We start from the raw sequence: 15945 nt of genomic DNA, 5'->3' as shown, positions 1-15945 counted from the left end.
CGGTCGGTTCCTTGGCAGGAGGTGAAAAGAGAGATGCAGAGGAACTCTGATGAGCTCTTGCATTCGTTATCTAAAGAATTCCCCAAAGCAGAGACCCTAAATAGCCAGAAAAGGAGGTTTGGCTACCTAGGAAGGAGGATAGGCTAGCAACACAGGTAAGAGCCTATCAGAAGGAGTCTCTGACATCACCTGCTGGCCCTGGCCACTCAGAGCAGTCCAGTGTGCCAGCAGCACCTCTGTTTCCAAGATGGCAGAGGTCTGGAGCACACTGGAGGAGCTCTGGGCTGTAGGAAAGTACCATCTTGCCTGGCATGTTACCCCCATATTTCACTGTATATATGTTGTTTTAGTTGTATGTGTCACTGGGACCCTGCCAGCAAGTGCCCCAGTGCTCATAAGTGTGCCCTGTATGTGTTACCTGTGTTATGACTAACTGTCTCACTGAGGCTCTGCTATCCAGAACCTCAGTGGTTATGCTCTCTCATTTCTTTCCAAATTGTCACTAACAGGCTAGTGACCAATTTCACCAATTTACATTGGCATACTGGAACACCCTTATAATTCCCTAGTATATGGTACTGAGGTACCCAGGGTATTGGGGTTCCAGGAGATCCCTATGGGCTGCAGCATTTCTTTTGCCACCCATAGGGAGCTCTGACAATTCTTACACAAGCCTGCCACTGCAGCCTGAGTGAAATAACATCCACGTTATTTCACAGCCATTTACCACTGCACTTAAGTAACTTATAAGTCACCTATATGTCTAACCTTTACCTGGTAAAGGTTGGGTGCTGAGTTACTTAGTGTGTGGGCACCCTGGCACTAGCCAAGGTGCCCACACATTGTTCAGGGCAAATTCCCCAGACTTTGTGAGTGCGGGGACACCATTACACGCGTGCACTATGCATAGGTCACTACCTATGTATAGCTTCACAATGGTAACTCCGAATATGGCCATGTAACATGTCTATGATCATGGAATTGCCCCCTCAATGCCATCCTGGCATTGTTGGCACAATCCCATGATCCCACGGGTCTCTAGCACAGACCCGGGTACTGCCAAACTGCCTTTTCAGGGGTTTCACTGCAGCTGCTGCTGCTGCCAACCCCTCAGACAGGTTTCTGCCCTCCTGGGGTCCAGCCAGGCTTGGCCCAGGAAAGCAGAACAAAGGACTTCCTCAGAGAGAGGGTGTTACACCCTCTCCCTTTGGAAAAAGGTGTTAAGGCAGGGGAGGAGTAGCCTCCCCCAGCCTCTGGAAATGCTTTCATGGGCACAGATGGTGCCCATTTCTTTATAAGCCAGTCTACACCGGTTCAGGGACCCCTCAGCCCTGCTCTGGTGCGAAACTGGACAAAGGAAAGGGGAGTGACCACTCCCCTGACCTGCACCTCCCCTGGGAGGTGCCCAGAGCTCCTCCAGTGTGCTCCAGACCTCTGCCATCTTGGAAACAGAGGTGCTGCTGGCACACTGGACTGCTCTGAGTGGCCAGGGCCAGCAGGTGACGTCAAAGACTCCTTCTGATAGGCTCCTTCAGGTGTTGCTAGCCTATCCTCTCTCCTAAGTAGCCAAACCCTCTTTTCTGGCTATTTAGGGTCTCTGCTTTGGGGAATTCCTTAGATAACGAATGCAAGAGCTCATCAGAGTTCCTCTGCATCTCTCTCTTCACCTTCTGCCAAGGAATTGACTGCTGACCGCGCTGGAAGCCTGCAAAACTGCAACAAAGTAGCAAAGACGACTACTGCGACCTTGTAACGCTGATCCTGCCATTTTCTTGACTGTTTTCCTGGTGGTGCATGCTGTGGGGGTAGTCTGCCTCCTCTCTGCACTAGAAGCTCCGAAGAAATCTCCAGTGGGTCGACGGAATCTTACCCCTGCAACCGCAGGCACCAAAGAACTGCATCACCGGTCCTCTGGGTCTCCTCTCAGCACGACGATCGAGGTCCATTGAACTCAGCAACTCTGTCAAAGTGACTCCCACAGTCCAGTGACTCTTCAGTCCAAGTTTGGCGGAGATAAGTCCTTGCCTCCCCACGCCAGACTGCATTGTTGGGAACCGCGTGTTTTGCAGCTACTCCAGCTCCTGTGCACTTTTCCAGGATTTCCTTTGTGCGCAGCCAAGCCTGGGTCCACGGCACTCTAACCTGCATTGCACGACCTCCTGAGTTGTCCTCCGGCGGCGTGGGACTCTCTTGTGCAACTTCGGGTGAGCACCATTTCACTCCACTTTGTAGTGCCTGTTCCGGTACTTCTGCGGGTGTTGCTTGCTTCTGAGAGGGCTCCTTGTCTTGCTGGGCGACCCCTCTCTCCCCTCATGCAATTGGTGACATCCTGGTCCCTCCTGGGCCACAGCAGCATCCAAAAACCCTAACTGCGAGTTTTGCAGCTAGCAAGGCATGTTTGCGGTCTTTCTGCAGGAAAACACTTCTGCACGACTCTCCACGAGGTGGGACATCCATCCTCCAAAGGGAAAGTTTCTAGCCCTTGTCGTTCTTGCAGAATCCTCAGCTTCTACCATCCGGTGGCAGCTTCTTTGCACCCACAGCTGGCATTTCCTGGGCATCTGCCCACTCTCGACTTGATCGTGACTTTTGGACTTGGTCCCCTTGTTCCACAGGTACTCTCGTCTGGAAATCCATCGTTGTTGCATTGCTGGTGTTGGTCTTTCCTGCAGAATTCCCCTATCACGACTTCTGTGCTCTTTGGGGAACTTCAGTGCACTTTGCACTCACTTTTCAGGGTCTTGGGGTGGGCTACTTTTCTAACCCTCACTGTTTTCTTACAGTCCCAGCGACCATCTACAAGGTCACATAGGTTTGGGGTCCATTCGTGGTTCGCATTCCACTTTTAGAGTATATGGTTTGTGTTGCCCCTATCCCTGTGTACCCCCATTGCATTCTATTGTGACTATACATTGTTTGCACTGTTTTCTATTGCTATTACTGCATATTTTGGCATTGTGTACATATATCTTGTGTATATTTGCTATCCTCATACTGAGGGTATTCACTGAGATACTTTGGGATATTGTCATAAAAATAAAGTACCTTTATTTTTAGTATATCTGTGTATTGTGTTTTCTTATGATATTGTGCAAGTGACACTAGCGGTACTGTAGGAGCTTCACTCGTCTCCTAGTTCAGCCTAAGCTGCTCTGCTAAGCTACCATTATCTATCAGCCTAAGCTGCTAGACACCCCTATACACTAATAAGGGATACCTGGGCCTGGTGCAAGGTGTAAGTACCCCTTGGTACTCACTACAAGCCAGTCCAGCCTCCTACATTGGTTGTGCAGCGGTGGGATAAGTACTTTGCAACTACTTACCACTTTTGCCATTGTACTTTTCATAAGAGAAAAATATACAAAACAAGTTCAGTGTATGTACACCTAACCAAAAGGTTTGGCTTTTCTTCTCTCACTTCTTTGCTAAGTGCTGAAAAGTACCTCTAAACTTTCTAAAAAGTTCTTAAAAAGTTTAAAAAGGTTTTTTCTGTCCTTTTAAAAGTTCTGAAAACTTTTTTCTCACTTTTTCTATCCCTTAAACACTTTCTAAACTGTCTGGTACAGGCCAAACTGTTGATCTGTCCAAACTTGCTTATGATCACCTTAGCTGGAAAGGAGCAAGGAGTCTCTGCATTGAAAGAAAGAGGTTTAGGGGTAGGGATGAATCCCTCTAGAGAACTGTTGGTTAATATGCTCATTGAACAAGATAAGACCAGACTTGGCACTTCTGTTGAGAAATTGGCTGATGGTTCCCAATCTGACCCTGGGGCACCCCTAGCAAAAGATTTAGAAGGGAAACTTCCCAGCCTGCCCATTAGCAGACCACCTAGCATAGCTGGTACTGATGTAGAGTCACACCACAGTAATAGTGTTGCCTCACATCACAGTAAGAGTGTTCCTTCTCATCATAGTAGAAGTGCTATTTCTGTTAGCCAGGTTGTTAGAGTGCCATCTGTTAGGGCCAGGTCTCCTTCTGTTCATTCTCACCATACTTCTGTTTCAAGGCATGCCCCACCCACCCACCCTGATGACAGAGTGTTAAAGAATCCAGGCTGAAGCTCATGAAGCAACAGCTGGATTTAGATAGGCAGTCCTTAGAGATAGAAAGACAGAAAATTGGGTTAGAAACCCATGGTGGCAGCAGCAATATTCCCCATAGTCATCCTGCAAGAGAGCATGATTCTAGGAATCTGCACAAGATAGTTCCCCCTTACAAGGAGGGGGATGACATTAACAAGTGGTTTGCTGCACTTGAGAGGGCCTGTGTTGTACAGGAGGTCCCTCAAAGGCAGTGGGCTGCTATCCTATGGCTATCTTTCAGTGGAAAGGGTAGGGATAGGCTCCTTACTGTAAAAGAAAGTGATGCCAATAATTTTGCAGTTCTTAAGAATGCACTCCTGGATGGTTATGGCTTAACCACTGAACAGTACAGGATGAAGTTCAGAGAAACCAAAAAGGAGTCTTCACAAAACTGGGTAGACTTTGTTGACCGTTCAGTGAAGGCCTTGGAGGGGTGGTTACATGGCAGTAAAGTTACTGATTATGAAAGCCTGTATAACTTAATCCTGAGAGAGCATATTCTTAATAATTGTGTGTCTGATTTGTTACACCAGTACCTGGTAGACTCTGATCTGACCTCTCCCCAAGAATTGGGAAAGAAGGCAGACAAATGGGTCAGAACAAGGGTGAACAGAAAAGATCATACATGGGGTGACAAAGATGGCAAGAAGAAGGATGGTAAGTCTTCTGACAAGGGTGGGGACAAATCTAAAAATGAGTCTTCATCAGGCCCACAAAAACACTCTAGTGCGGGGGGGGGGCAAATCCTCTTCAAATCAAAACAAAGAAAAGAAACCATTGTGCTATTTATGTAAAATAAAAGGCCATTGGACAACAGATCCCAGTTGTCCAAAGAAAAGCACCAAGCCTCCTACCACTACAACCCCTGCTGCTACACCTAGTACCCCTAGTAATAGCAGTGGTGGTGGGAGCAAACCTACTAATAGCCAATCCAAGGGAGTAGCTGGGCTCACTTTTGGTAATTTAGTTGGGATTGGTCTGATTAGGGAGACCACAGAGGCTGTGTTAGTCTCTGAGGGGGCTATTGATTTAGCCACATTGGTTGCTTGTCCCCTTAACATGGATAAGTACAAGCAACTACCCCTAATAAATGGTTTTGAGGTTCAGGACTACAGGGACACAGGTGCCAGTGTTACAATGGTTATAGAGAAACTGCTCCACCCTGAACAACACCTACTTGGTCACCAGTACCAAGTAACCGATGCTCATAACAACACCCTTAGCCACCCCATGGCTGTTGTGAATCTCAACTGGGGGGGGTTACTGGCCCAAAGAAAGTTGTGGTTGCCTCCGATTTACCTGTAGACTGTCTATTAGGGAATGATTTAGAGACATCAGCTTGGGCAGAAGTGGAGTTGGAGGCTCATGCAGCAATGCTGGGCATTCCAGGGCATATTTTTGCTTTGACCAGGGCTCAGGCCAAAAAGCAAAAAGGACAGGGTGACTTGGATCCTGGAAGAATGGACCAAGTGCTCCCTAAAGCTAGGGTTAGTAAAGGTAAAACACTACCTACTATCCCTCCCTCTACAGTGGATTCTAATTCTGAGGAAGAAGAATTTCCACCCTGTGCAGAACCTGCACCAGAGGAGCTGGAAGCAGACACTGCTGAGCTTTTGGGTGAAGGGGGGCCTGCCAGGGAGGAGCTGAGTGTGGCACAGCATACCTGTCCCACACTAGAGGGTCTAAGGCAGCAAGCTGTCAAACAAGCAAATGGGGATGTCAGTGACTCTCACAGAGTTTACTGGGAGGACAACCTTTTGTACACTGAAGCAAGGGATCCAAAACCTGGAGCTGCCAGGAGATTGGTGATTCCTCAGGAGTACAGGAAGTTCCTCCTAACTCTAGCCCATGACATTCCCTTAGCTGGACATTTGGGGCAAATGAAAACTTGGGACAGGCTTGTTCCCTTGTTTCATTGGCCTAGAATGTCAGAGGACACAAAGGAATTTTGTAAGTCCTGTGAAACCTGTCAAGCCAGTGGCAAAACAGGTAGCACTCCAAAGGCACCCCTTATTCCACTGCCTATGGTTGGGGTTCCCTTTGAAAGGGTAGGGGTTGACATAGTTGGCCCCTTGACCCTCCTACTGCTTCAGGCAATAGGTTTATCTTGGTGGTAGTGGACCATGCCACCAGATATCCTGAAGCAATTCCTCTAAGGACCACTACAGCTCCTGCAGTGGCAAAGGCCCTCCTGGGAATCTTTCCTAGGGTGGGCTTCCCAAAAGAGGTGGTATCAGACAGGGGAAGCAATTTCATGTCTGCTTACTTAAAGGCCATGTGGAAGGAGTGTGGTGTGACATACAAGTTCACCACACCCTATCATCCACAAACAAATGGACTGGTGGAGAGATTTAACAAAACTCTCACAGGTATGATAATAGGACTCCCTGAAAAACTCCGCAGGAGATGGGATATCTTTAGGAGGCTGGACTGGCTTGTAGTGAGTACCAAAGGGTACTTACACCTTGCACCAGGCCCAGGTATCCCTTATTAGTGTATAGGGTGTCTAGCAGCTTAGGCTGATAGATAATGTTAGCTTAGCAGAGCAGCTTAGGCTGAACTAGGAGATGAGTGAAGCTCCTACAGTACCACTAGTGTCACTTGCACAATATCATAAGAAAACACAATACACAGATATACTAAAAATAAAGGTACTTTATTTTTATGACAATATGCCAAAGTATCTCAGTGAGTACCCTTAGTATGAGGATAGCAAATATACACAAGATACATGTACACAATACCAAAATATGCAGTAATAGCAATAGAAAACAGTGCAAGCAATGTATAGTCACAATAGAATGTAATGGGGGCACATAGGGATAGGGGCAACACAAACCATATACTCTAGAAGTGGAATGCGAACCACAAATGGACCCCAAACCTATGTGACCTCGTAGAGGGTCGCTGGGACCGTAAGGAAACAGTGAGGGTTAGAAAAATAGCCCACCCCAAGACCCTGAAAAGTGGGTGCAAAGTGCACCCAAGTTCCCGAAAGAGCACAGAAGTCGTGATAGGGGAATTCTGCAGGAAAGACCAACACCAGCAATGCAACAACGATGGATTTCCAGACAAGACTACCTGTGGAACAAGGGGACCAAGTCCAAAAGTCACGATCAAGTCGGGAGTGGGCAGATGCCCAGGAAATGCCAGCTGTGGGTGCAAAGAAGCTGCCACCGGATGGCAGAAGCTGTGGATTCTGCAAGAATGACAAGGGCAACAAACTTCCCCTTTGGAGCATTGATGTCCCACGTCGTTAAGAGTCGTGCAGACGTGTTATCGTGCAGAAAGACCGCAAACAAGCCTTGCTAGCTGCAAGGGTCGCGGTTAGGGTTTTTGGATGCTGCTGTGGCCCAGGAGGGACCAGGATGTCGCCAATTGCGTGAGGAGACATAGGGGGCGTCCAGCAAGACAAAGAGCCCACTCAGAAGCAAGCAGCTCCCGCAGAAGTGCCGGAACAGGCACTACAAAGTGGAGTGAACTGGAGCTCACCCAAAGTTGCACAAGAGGGTCCCACGAAGCCGGAGGACAACTCAGGAGGTCGTGCAATGCAGGTTAGAGTGTCGGGGACCCAGGCTTGGCTGTGCGCAAAGGAAATCCTGGAAGAGTGCACAGGAGCCGGAGTAGCTGCAAAACACGTGGTTCCCAGCAATGTAGTCTAGCGTGGGGAGGTAAGGACTTACCTCCACCAAACTTGGACTGAAGAGTCACTGGACTGTGGGAGTCACTTGAACAGAGTTGCTGAGTTCAAGGGACCTCGCTCGTCGTGCTGAGAGGAGAGCCAGGTGACCGGTGATGTAGTTCTTTGGTGCCTGCGGTTGCAGGGGGAAGATTCCGTCGACCCACTGGAGATTTCTTCAGAGCTTCTAGTGCAGAGAGGAGGCAGACTACCCCCACAGCATGCACCACCAGGAAAACAGTCGAGAAGGAGGCAGGATCAGCGTTACAAGGTCGCAGTAGTCGTCTTTGCTACTTTGTTGCAGTTTTGCAGGCTTCCAGCGCGGTCAGCAGTCGATTCCCTGGCAGAAGGTGAAGAGAGAGATGCAGAGGAACTCTGATGAGCTCTTGCATTCGTTATCTAAGGAATTCCCCAAAGCAGAGACCCTAAATAGCCAGAAAAAGAGGTTTGGCTACCTAGGAGAGAGGATAGGCTAGCAACACCTGAAGGAGCCTATCAGAAGGAGTCTCTGACGTCACCTGCTGGCACTGGCCACTCAGGGCAGTCCAGTGTGCCAGCAGCACCTCTGTTTCCAAGATGGCAGAGGTCTGGAGCACACTGGAGGAGCTCTGGGCACCTCTCAGGGGAGGTGCAGGTCAGGGGAGTGGTCACTCCCCTTTCCTTTGTCCAGTTTCGCGCCAGAGCAGGGCTGAGGGATCCCTGAACCGGTGCAGACTGGCTTATGCAGAGATGGGCACCATCTGTGCCCATCAAAGCATTTCCAGAGGCTGGGGGAGGCTACTCCTCCCCAGCCCTGACACCTTTTTCCAAAGGGATAGGGTGTAACACCCTCTCTCTGAGGAAGTCCTGGATTTGCCTTCCTGAGGTAGGGCTGCCTGGACCCCAGGAGGGCAGAATCCTGTCTGAGGGGTTGGCAGCAGCAGCAGCTGCAGTGGAAACCCCGGAAAGGCAGTTTGGCAGTACCCAGGTTCTGTGCTAGAGACCCGGGGGATGATGGAATTGTCCCCCCAATACCAGAATGGTATTGGGGTGACAATTCCATTATCTTAGACATGTTACATGGCCATGTTCGGAGTTACCATTGTGACGCTATACATAGGTAGTGACCTATGTATAGTGCACGCATGTAATGGTGTCCCCGCACTCACAAAGTCCGGGAAATTTGCCCTGAACGATGTGGGGGCACCTTGGCTAGTGCCAGGGTGCCACACACTAAGTAAATTTGCACCCAACCTTCACTAAGTGAAGGTTAGACATAGAGGCGACTTATAAGTTTCTTATTGTAAGGAAATGCCTCCTTGGCATGGTTATCCCCTGACGTTTTGCCTTTGCTGATGCCACGTTTTGATTTTAAAGTGTGCTGAGGCCTGCTAACCAGGCCCCAGCACCAGTGTTCTTTCCCTAACCTGTACTTTTGTTTCCACAATTGGCACACCCTGGCATCCAGGTAAGTCCCTTGTAACTGGTACCCCTGGTACCAAGGGCCCTGATACCAGGGAAGGTCTCTAAGGGCTGCAGCATGTCTTATGCCACCCTGGGGACCCCTCACTCAGCACAGACACACTGCTTGCCAGCTTGTGTGTGCTAGTGGGGATAAAATGACTAAGTCGACATGGGACGCCCCTTAGGATGCCATGCCAACCTCACACTGCCTATAGGTATAGATAAGTCACCCCTCTAGCAGGCCTTACAGCCCTAAGGCAGGTGCACTATACCATAGATGAGGGCATAAGTGCATGATCTCTATGCTCTATAAACAAGGAGGGGACTGGGAGATTACTGGTCCAGTGCACAGTCTCCCATATGAACCTATAATATCAAAACAGGTGCACTGTTCCACAAAGAAGAGACATAAAGAAAATGATCCAGTTTGGAAATGGCGAAGCTATACTGAGTAATCTCAGGAGGGCCCTCAACCACCCATTTGGGTGACAGGTATCATCATCGGGCTCACTCCTCGCCAGACTGGTGCTGCAATGCCTGGCGGGCCACCCAACATTCTGGGTGGCACTCAACCGTTATAAAATTGCTAACAACAAGGGTCTGGGAAAGAAACTGAATCAGAAACGGAGAGTATAGAAAAAGAGACAAAACTCTAAAATTGGCTCTGAACCTGAGCCACTATTTTAATGTGATAGAAATTGGGTTCAGGCCAAGATTAAAAGCAAAAAATATATATTAGAGTGTCACTGGAAATAATGTACCGTTACACTCTATAGTCTAGGAAGGTAGTTCGCCTAATCCCATATGGTCAACATGTTTCGCGTCTATGTTTGGTCACTAAGTGATCCGGTGACGCTTCTTCAGGACCCACAAAAAAGCCTTTGATTATTAAACTACTTCTCCTATGTGTCAGTAATTTATCAAGTGCACATCAAGTCACTTACAGTGTAGAAGACAGAGTATGTCTGAGTCAGTCGGTCAGTATAGTCGCCCTGCATATAATCAAAAAGACATAAAACGGTTAGTGCCAATAGTCAATACAGAAAAAGCACAATTGAAAAAAAGTAAAGTGACAACCACCCTTTATCAGTGTGTAGTGCATAAAGATGAAAAGGTTTTTTCGATGCTTACCATCCCATATTAGAGATTGAGCTCCATAGGTCTGCGCTAGCATCAACCAAGAAAAGCGAACTAAATGAAAATATTAACGATATGTAATAATGTAGCACCGCATAGTAATACATGTAGACATAACATAAAACAAGTCTGGGTATTTTCGTCTGAATTGTATCACTAGATATGGTATTAAACACATCTGTGCATCAAGATGTATGTGTACCCATTTATAGGATGTGTTAAAAAAACAATTGTATGAAAAAAATGAATGAACTCTCATGCACTTGAACTACTAGTTAAAAGATTCTAACAGAGCGGGCATTATGCATATATTTCTATTGTTTTATATATATTTTTCCATCATTTTGAATGATTTACATATTTTTTTGATTATGATAAGAAAATTTCTCCATTGCTTATTTAACCACTTGTTGATCCACACAAAGATAGGGGATCTTCGGTCACTTTATTATTTCTAGTCCTATTCCATGGCCTTTTTACCATTCTTTGGCACCAAAAGATGGCCCCCATAGTAACCCCCGATTTCTCTCCCTCCCCCCCCTGTCTTTTATGGGTACCAAGACGGGTTTAAAAACATTTTACAATAACTCGATTGTTTTTGACTAACTTCGTAAGATGGCTGCCGAGACGTTAGTCCTATTTCTATTTTTATACCCGGAACTACCGGCTGGTGTGTTCCGGATGACTCGCGCTATACAGCGCCAGCATAAATAACCCCGTGCCTCTTCAACACGCCGGTTTCAGGCGCGCGGCAGGGGGCAGGTTCCCGGACGGACTGAGGATCGAAAAAAAGTAAGCGGGGGACATCGGGTGTTTATTGCTGTGCTCTACGAGCATATGAATCGATTGAACTTTCACGGAGCCTGATTCATTATTTGCATGGTGCTTCTATCTTCACCGGGCGCCAGCCGTGACAGATTAAGTTCGGGAGACTTAATATATATTTTTTCAATTTAAAAATTAATGGACGTGTGGCAGTATGCACCGGTCCCCCTGTTTGGGGGATTGCAGCATATACCAATTTGATTAGAGGTCTATTAAGGCATAGATAGACACAGGTGTGTTTCTGCTATAGTTGTTTTTGTGCAAACAACACCCAGGCACATTGACACCATAACCTACTTTTAAGAGGACTGTGAAGCCATATCGCAATAATTCCTTTAAGGCTAAACACTATTCCATCAAGTGCATGAGAGTTCATTCATTTTTTTCATACAATTGTTTTTTTAACACATCCTATAAATGGGTACACATACATCTTGATGCACAGATGTGTTTAATACCATATCTAGTGATACAATTCAGACGAAAATACCCAGACTTGTTTTATGTTATGTCTACATGTATTACTATGCGGTGCTACATTATTACATATCGTTAATATTTTCATTTAGTTCGCTTTTCTTGGTTGATGCTAGCGCAGACCTATGGAGCTCAATCTCTAATATGGGATGGTAAGCATCGAAAAAACCTTTTCATCTTTATGCACTACACACTGATAAAGGGTGGTTGTCACTTTACTTTTTTTCAATTGTGCTTTTTCTGTATTGACTATTGGCACTAACCGTTTTATGTCTTTTTGATTATATGCAGGGCGACTATACTGACCGACTGACTCAGACATACTCTGTCTTCTACACTGTAAGTGACTTGATGTGCACTTGATAAATTACTGACACATAGGAGAAGTAGTTTAATAATCAAAGGCTTTTTTGTGGGTCCTGAAGAAGCGTCACCGGATCACTTAGTGACCAAACATAGACGCGAAACATGTTGACCATATGGGATTAGGCGAACTACCTTCCTAGACTATAGAGTGTAACGGTACATTATTTCCAGTGACACTCTAATATATATTTTTTGCTTTTAATCTTGGCCTGAACCCAATTTCTATCACATTAAAATAGTGGCTCAGGTTCAGAGCCAATTTTAGAGTTTTGTCTCTTTTTCTATACTCTCCGTTTCTGATTCAGTTTCTTTCCCAGACCCTTGTTGTTAGCAATTTTATAACGGTTGAGTGCCACCCAGAATGTTGGGTGGCCCGCCAGGCATTGCAGCACCAGTCTGGCGAGGAGTGAGCCCGATGATGATACCTGTCACCCAAATGGGTGGTTGAGGGCCCTCCTGAGATTACTCAGTATAGCTTCGCCATTTCCAAACTGGATCATTTTCTTTATGTCTCTTCTTTGTGGAACAGTGCACCTGTTTTGATATTATAGGTTCATATGGGAGACTGTGCACTGGACCAGTAATCTCCCAGTCCCCTCCTTGTTTATAGAGTTTAGCGCAGCAGCATCGCTGTGGGACACATATACGGGTCTCAATAAATAGACCTTCTTCTTCTAATTTCCGCCTTCACTCTATTGACCATGGATAATTTCCAAGGTCTGAGCTTCGATGACGAGGCAGTTTCTGCGATCCTACAAGCTCCATCCATACTTGATAATGATGGGGCCAATCCCACAGGTAGTCTAAAAGAAGACTGGGATAAACTCTCCTCTCTCAAACGTGATTTAATTAAAACTGTCATGCACGGCACGATAATGACAGAATATCTGAGAGCGAATATTGCTCCTAGCGGTCTCTTGGTTGCCAATATACCTAGGATCTTTCTACACGATCTGGCATTTAGAAAAGATTGGGCACAGATCGCTTGGAAATGCACCAGAGATTGGCTAGTATTAATCATCAATGCTTCAAAGCGACTGGCTGAATCAATTATGATACAGATTACCAACATTGAAAGCACCATAAAAACAACAATAACTCTGTCTTCTTTTAAAAGCCGTCTTCTCGAGATCAATACAGAATTGAATGAGACGAGGGAGTTTCTAACTCAGCAGAAAATAACAAAACTACAGAAAGACATTAGGAAATTCGATCGTGAGAAAGTCTACCCCTATATTAAGGATGACTACGATGCGGATACACAATCTCGTTCATCTGATGACTCTACTACTCCCAACAGAAAAATTCGCAATTATAGCAACAGTTCTTCATCCGATGGATGGAGCACTGATGACGGGATGCAACCACCCGTATACAACCACCCACCCATATATAACCAACCACCATACCCTCCTAACCAACCTCTTTTCTGGCAACCACCTTACCCCTTCTTCCAACCCCGCCCTATGCCACCCTATGTACCTTTTTTAGGCCGCGGCCAGGGCAGAGGAAGAGGAAGAAGGAGAGGCAGAGGCAGACGGGTACACTGGAACAGAGAAGAACCTCAAATGGTTACTCGAAGTCAGGGCAAAACCCCTCCTCCACCGAGAGCTTAGTGGTTAATCTCTCCAATAAAAATCTTTCAATTGATGAACTTTCAGCCCTGAACAAAGGCTTGGGCTTCGTCCCCACTCCATCTGAAGACACTTTTCGTCTTAACTGTGAACTTGCGCAATTTTTCAGGAAAATACGTCTTCATTTTTTCTTCTTGGATAGGCCGGCTCCCTCTGGGAATAACGATACGGGTCTCAAAAAACCATCGACTTTTATTCCCCCCACACATTCCCTCCCTGTCGAGGTGTTGACTTTTGAAAAAGCTGTCATGGCAGATTTGGACACTATTACTCCTAACAGACCGTTCATGAATTTGCCTGCCACTGAGAAAAAGGCTCTAAAAGATTTAGCCTCTGATCAAGCAATCACTATCAAACCAGCTGACAAGGGTGGAGCGATAGTGATTATGAACACTGAAGACTATAGACAGGAGTGTTTACGACTTCTAAGTGACAGAATTCATTATGCCCACTTGACTCATGACCCCACTACAGATTTACAGAAAAAAATCAGAAGTATGATAGAAGAGGCTAGGAACAACACATGGATCTCCCCTAAGGAAGCCGAGTTCCTAGATACCACACACCCTAGGACTCCATACTTCTATTGCTTACCGAAAATACATAAAGGGATTCTCCCACCTCCTGGGCGACCCATAGTATCCGGCATTGGATCTGTTCTAGAACCTCTCTCAGTTTTTTGCGATTTCTTTCTTCAACCACTGGTAAAAGAATCAAGCACTTTCTTGAAGGACACGACTCATGTTCTTAACTTGATTGAGAACATTAACCTATCTAATGAAGTGACAGCCCTCATTACACTTGACGTGGAAGCTCTATACACGAACATTCCACAGGACTCAACCTTACAAGTGGTGGAATCTGCCCTACTTGATAGCACTTGGACATCCCCTACCCCAGTCCATTTTATTATGCAGTGCGCCACTCTAGCAATGAAAAACAATTTTTTCCAATTTGAAGATTCCCTATTTCACCAAATTCATGGGACCTCAATGGGCAGCACTTTTGCCCCCAGTCTGGCATGTTTGTATATGTATAACTTCGAGAAACTCTTTATATTACAAACATCCAATCCATTCCATGATAAGATTTCTTTATGGAAGAGGTATATTGATGACATTCTTATCATTTGGAATGGTCCTTTTGATGAAATTGACGAATTCATTATTTGGATCAATTCTCTGGATCCATTCCTAAGATTCACTGCCCACTCATCTCTTACACAAGTATCATTCTTAGATCTGGTGATAAAAATTGACAATGGTATACTTGCCACCACTACTTTCCATAAGAGTACTGATCGCAACAGTTTACTTGTGTATGATAGTCATCACCCAAAAGCATTGCGAGATAATCTTCCATTTGGGCAATTTTTGAGGTTACGACGGAATTGTAGCACTACCCAAACCTTTGATATTCAATCCCGTGATTTGAAATATAAATTACAGGACCGACACTATCCAAACAAGATCATTAACACAGCTTATAAAAGAGCTCGCAACAACCATAGGGAGGCCCTGTTAACTTCGACACCTAAAAATCCGGAAACACGTCTGACGTGTGTCTCTACTTTCACTCCATTGTCCAACACTATCAAAAAGTTGATCAATAAACGATGGACCATACTACAGAGTGGAGGGACGGTAATTCAAAAACCTCTTTTTGCTTTTAAAAGATCAACAAATATACGAGACTTACTTGTGCATACCCGTCCTCGGATGCCCAATGAGACACAGACACAAACTACATTATGGAGTTTACCACCAGTGACGGGTCACCATCCATGTGGCACATGCAATGTATGTTCCCTCACTAAACATCTTGACAGCATTGACCTCAATCATTTCGGGATTTGGCATCTGAACAAACACACTAATTGTAATACACGGCAGTGTATCTACCTAATTTCCTGTCCCTGCGAATTAAAATATATTGGAATGACCACCCGTCCAGTCAAACTACGCATTAATGAGCACCGGAGCAATATCAGATGCGCCCGCATTACCACAAAACTGAGTGCACATTTTTTGGATGCAAAACACGGCCCTGACGATATGTGGTGGATAGTTCTACAAGTACCCAGATATGACAGCAACAACCCCAACTATTTATTCAAGACCGAACAGAGATGGGTTTTCCGACTGAAAACCCAAAAAGAAGGACTGAATGATGACATACCTTGGAATTTATTAACACCTTAATTTTTGATAGCACAAGGGTCATCATATTCCAGTTACATTACGTAACAGATTATCATTTACCAGTCATTTATTCATTTGAACTACTAGTTAAAAGATTCTAA

The 15945-nt window shown here is 45.8% G+C and overlaps 1 protein-coding gene across 1 annotated transcript in view; it reads right to left on the bottom strand.

Annotated features, from left to right (window-relative positions):
* The window catches only part of DNAH8 (dynein axonemal heavy chain 8), a 9979189-nt gene that overhangs the window by 6229986 nt on the left and 3733258 nt on the right, over positions 1-15945 (bottom strand). The window lies entirely within an intron of this gene.

The sequence above is a fragment of the Pleurodeles waltl genome, chromosome 5, assembly GCF_031143425.1.
Source record: "Pleurodeles waltl isolate 20211129_DDA chromosome 5, aPleWal1.hap1.20221129, whole genome shotgun sequence".
Lineage (NCBI taxonomy): Eukaryota > Metazoa > Chordata > Amphibia > Caudata > Salamandridae > Pleurodeles > Pleurodeles waltl.
This window is presented reverse-complemented; position numbering and strand designations above follow the sequence as displayed.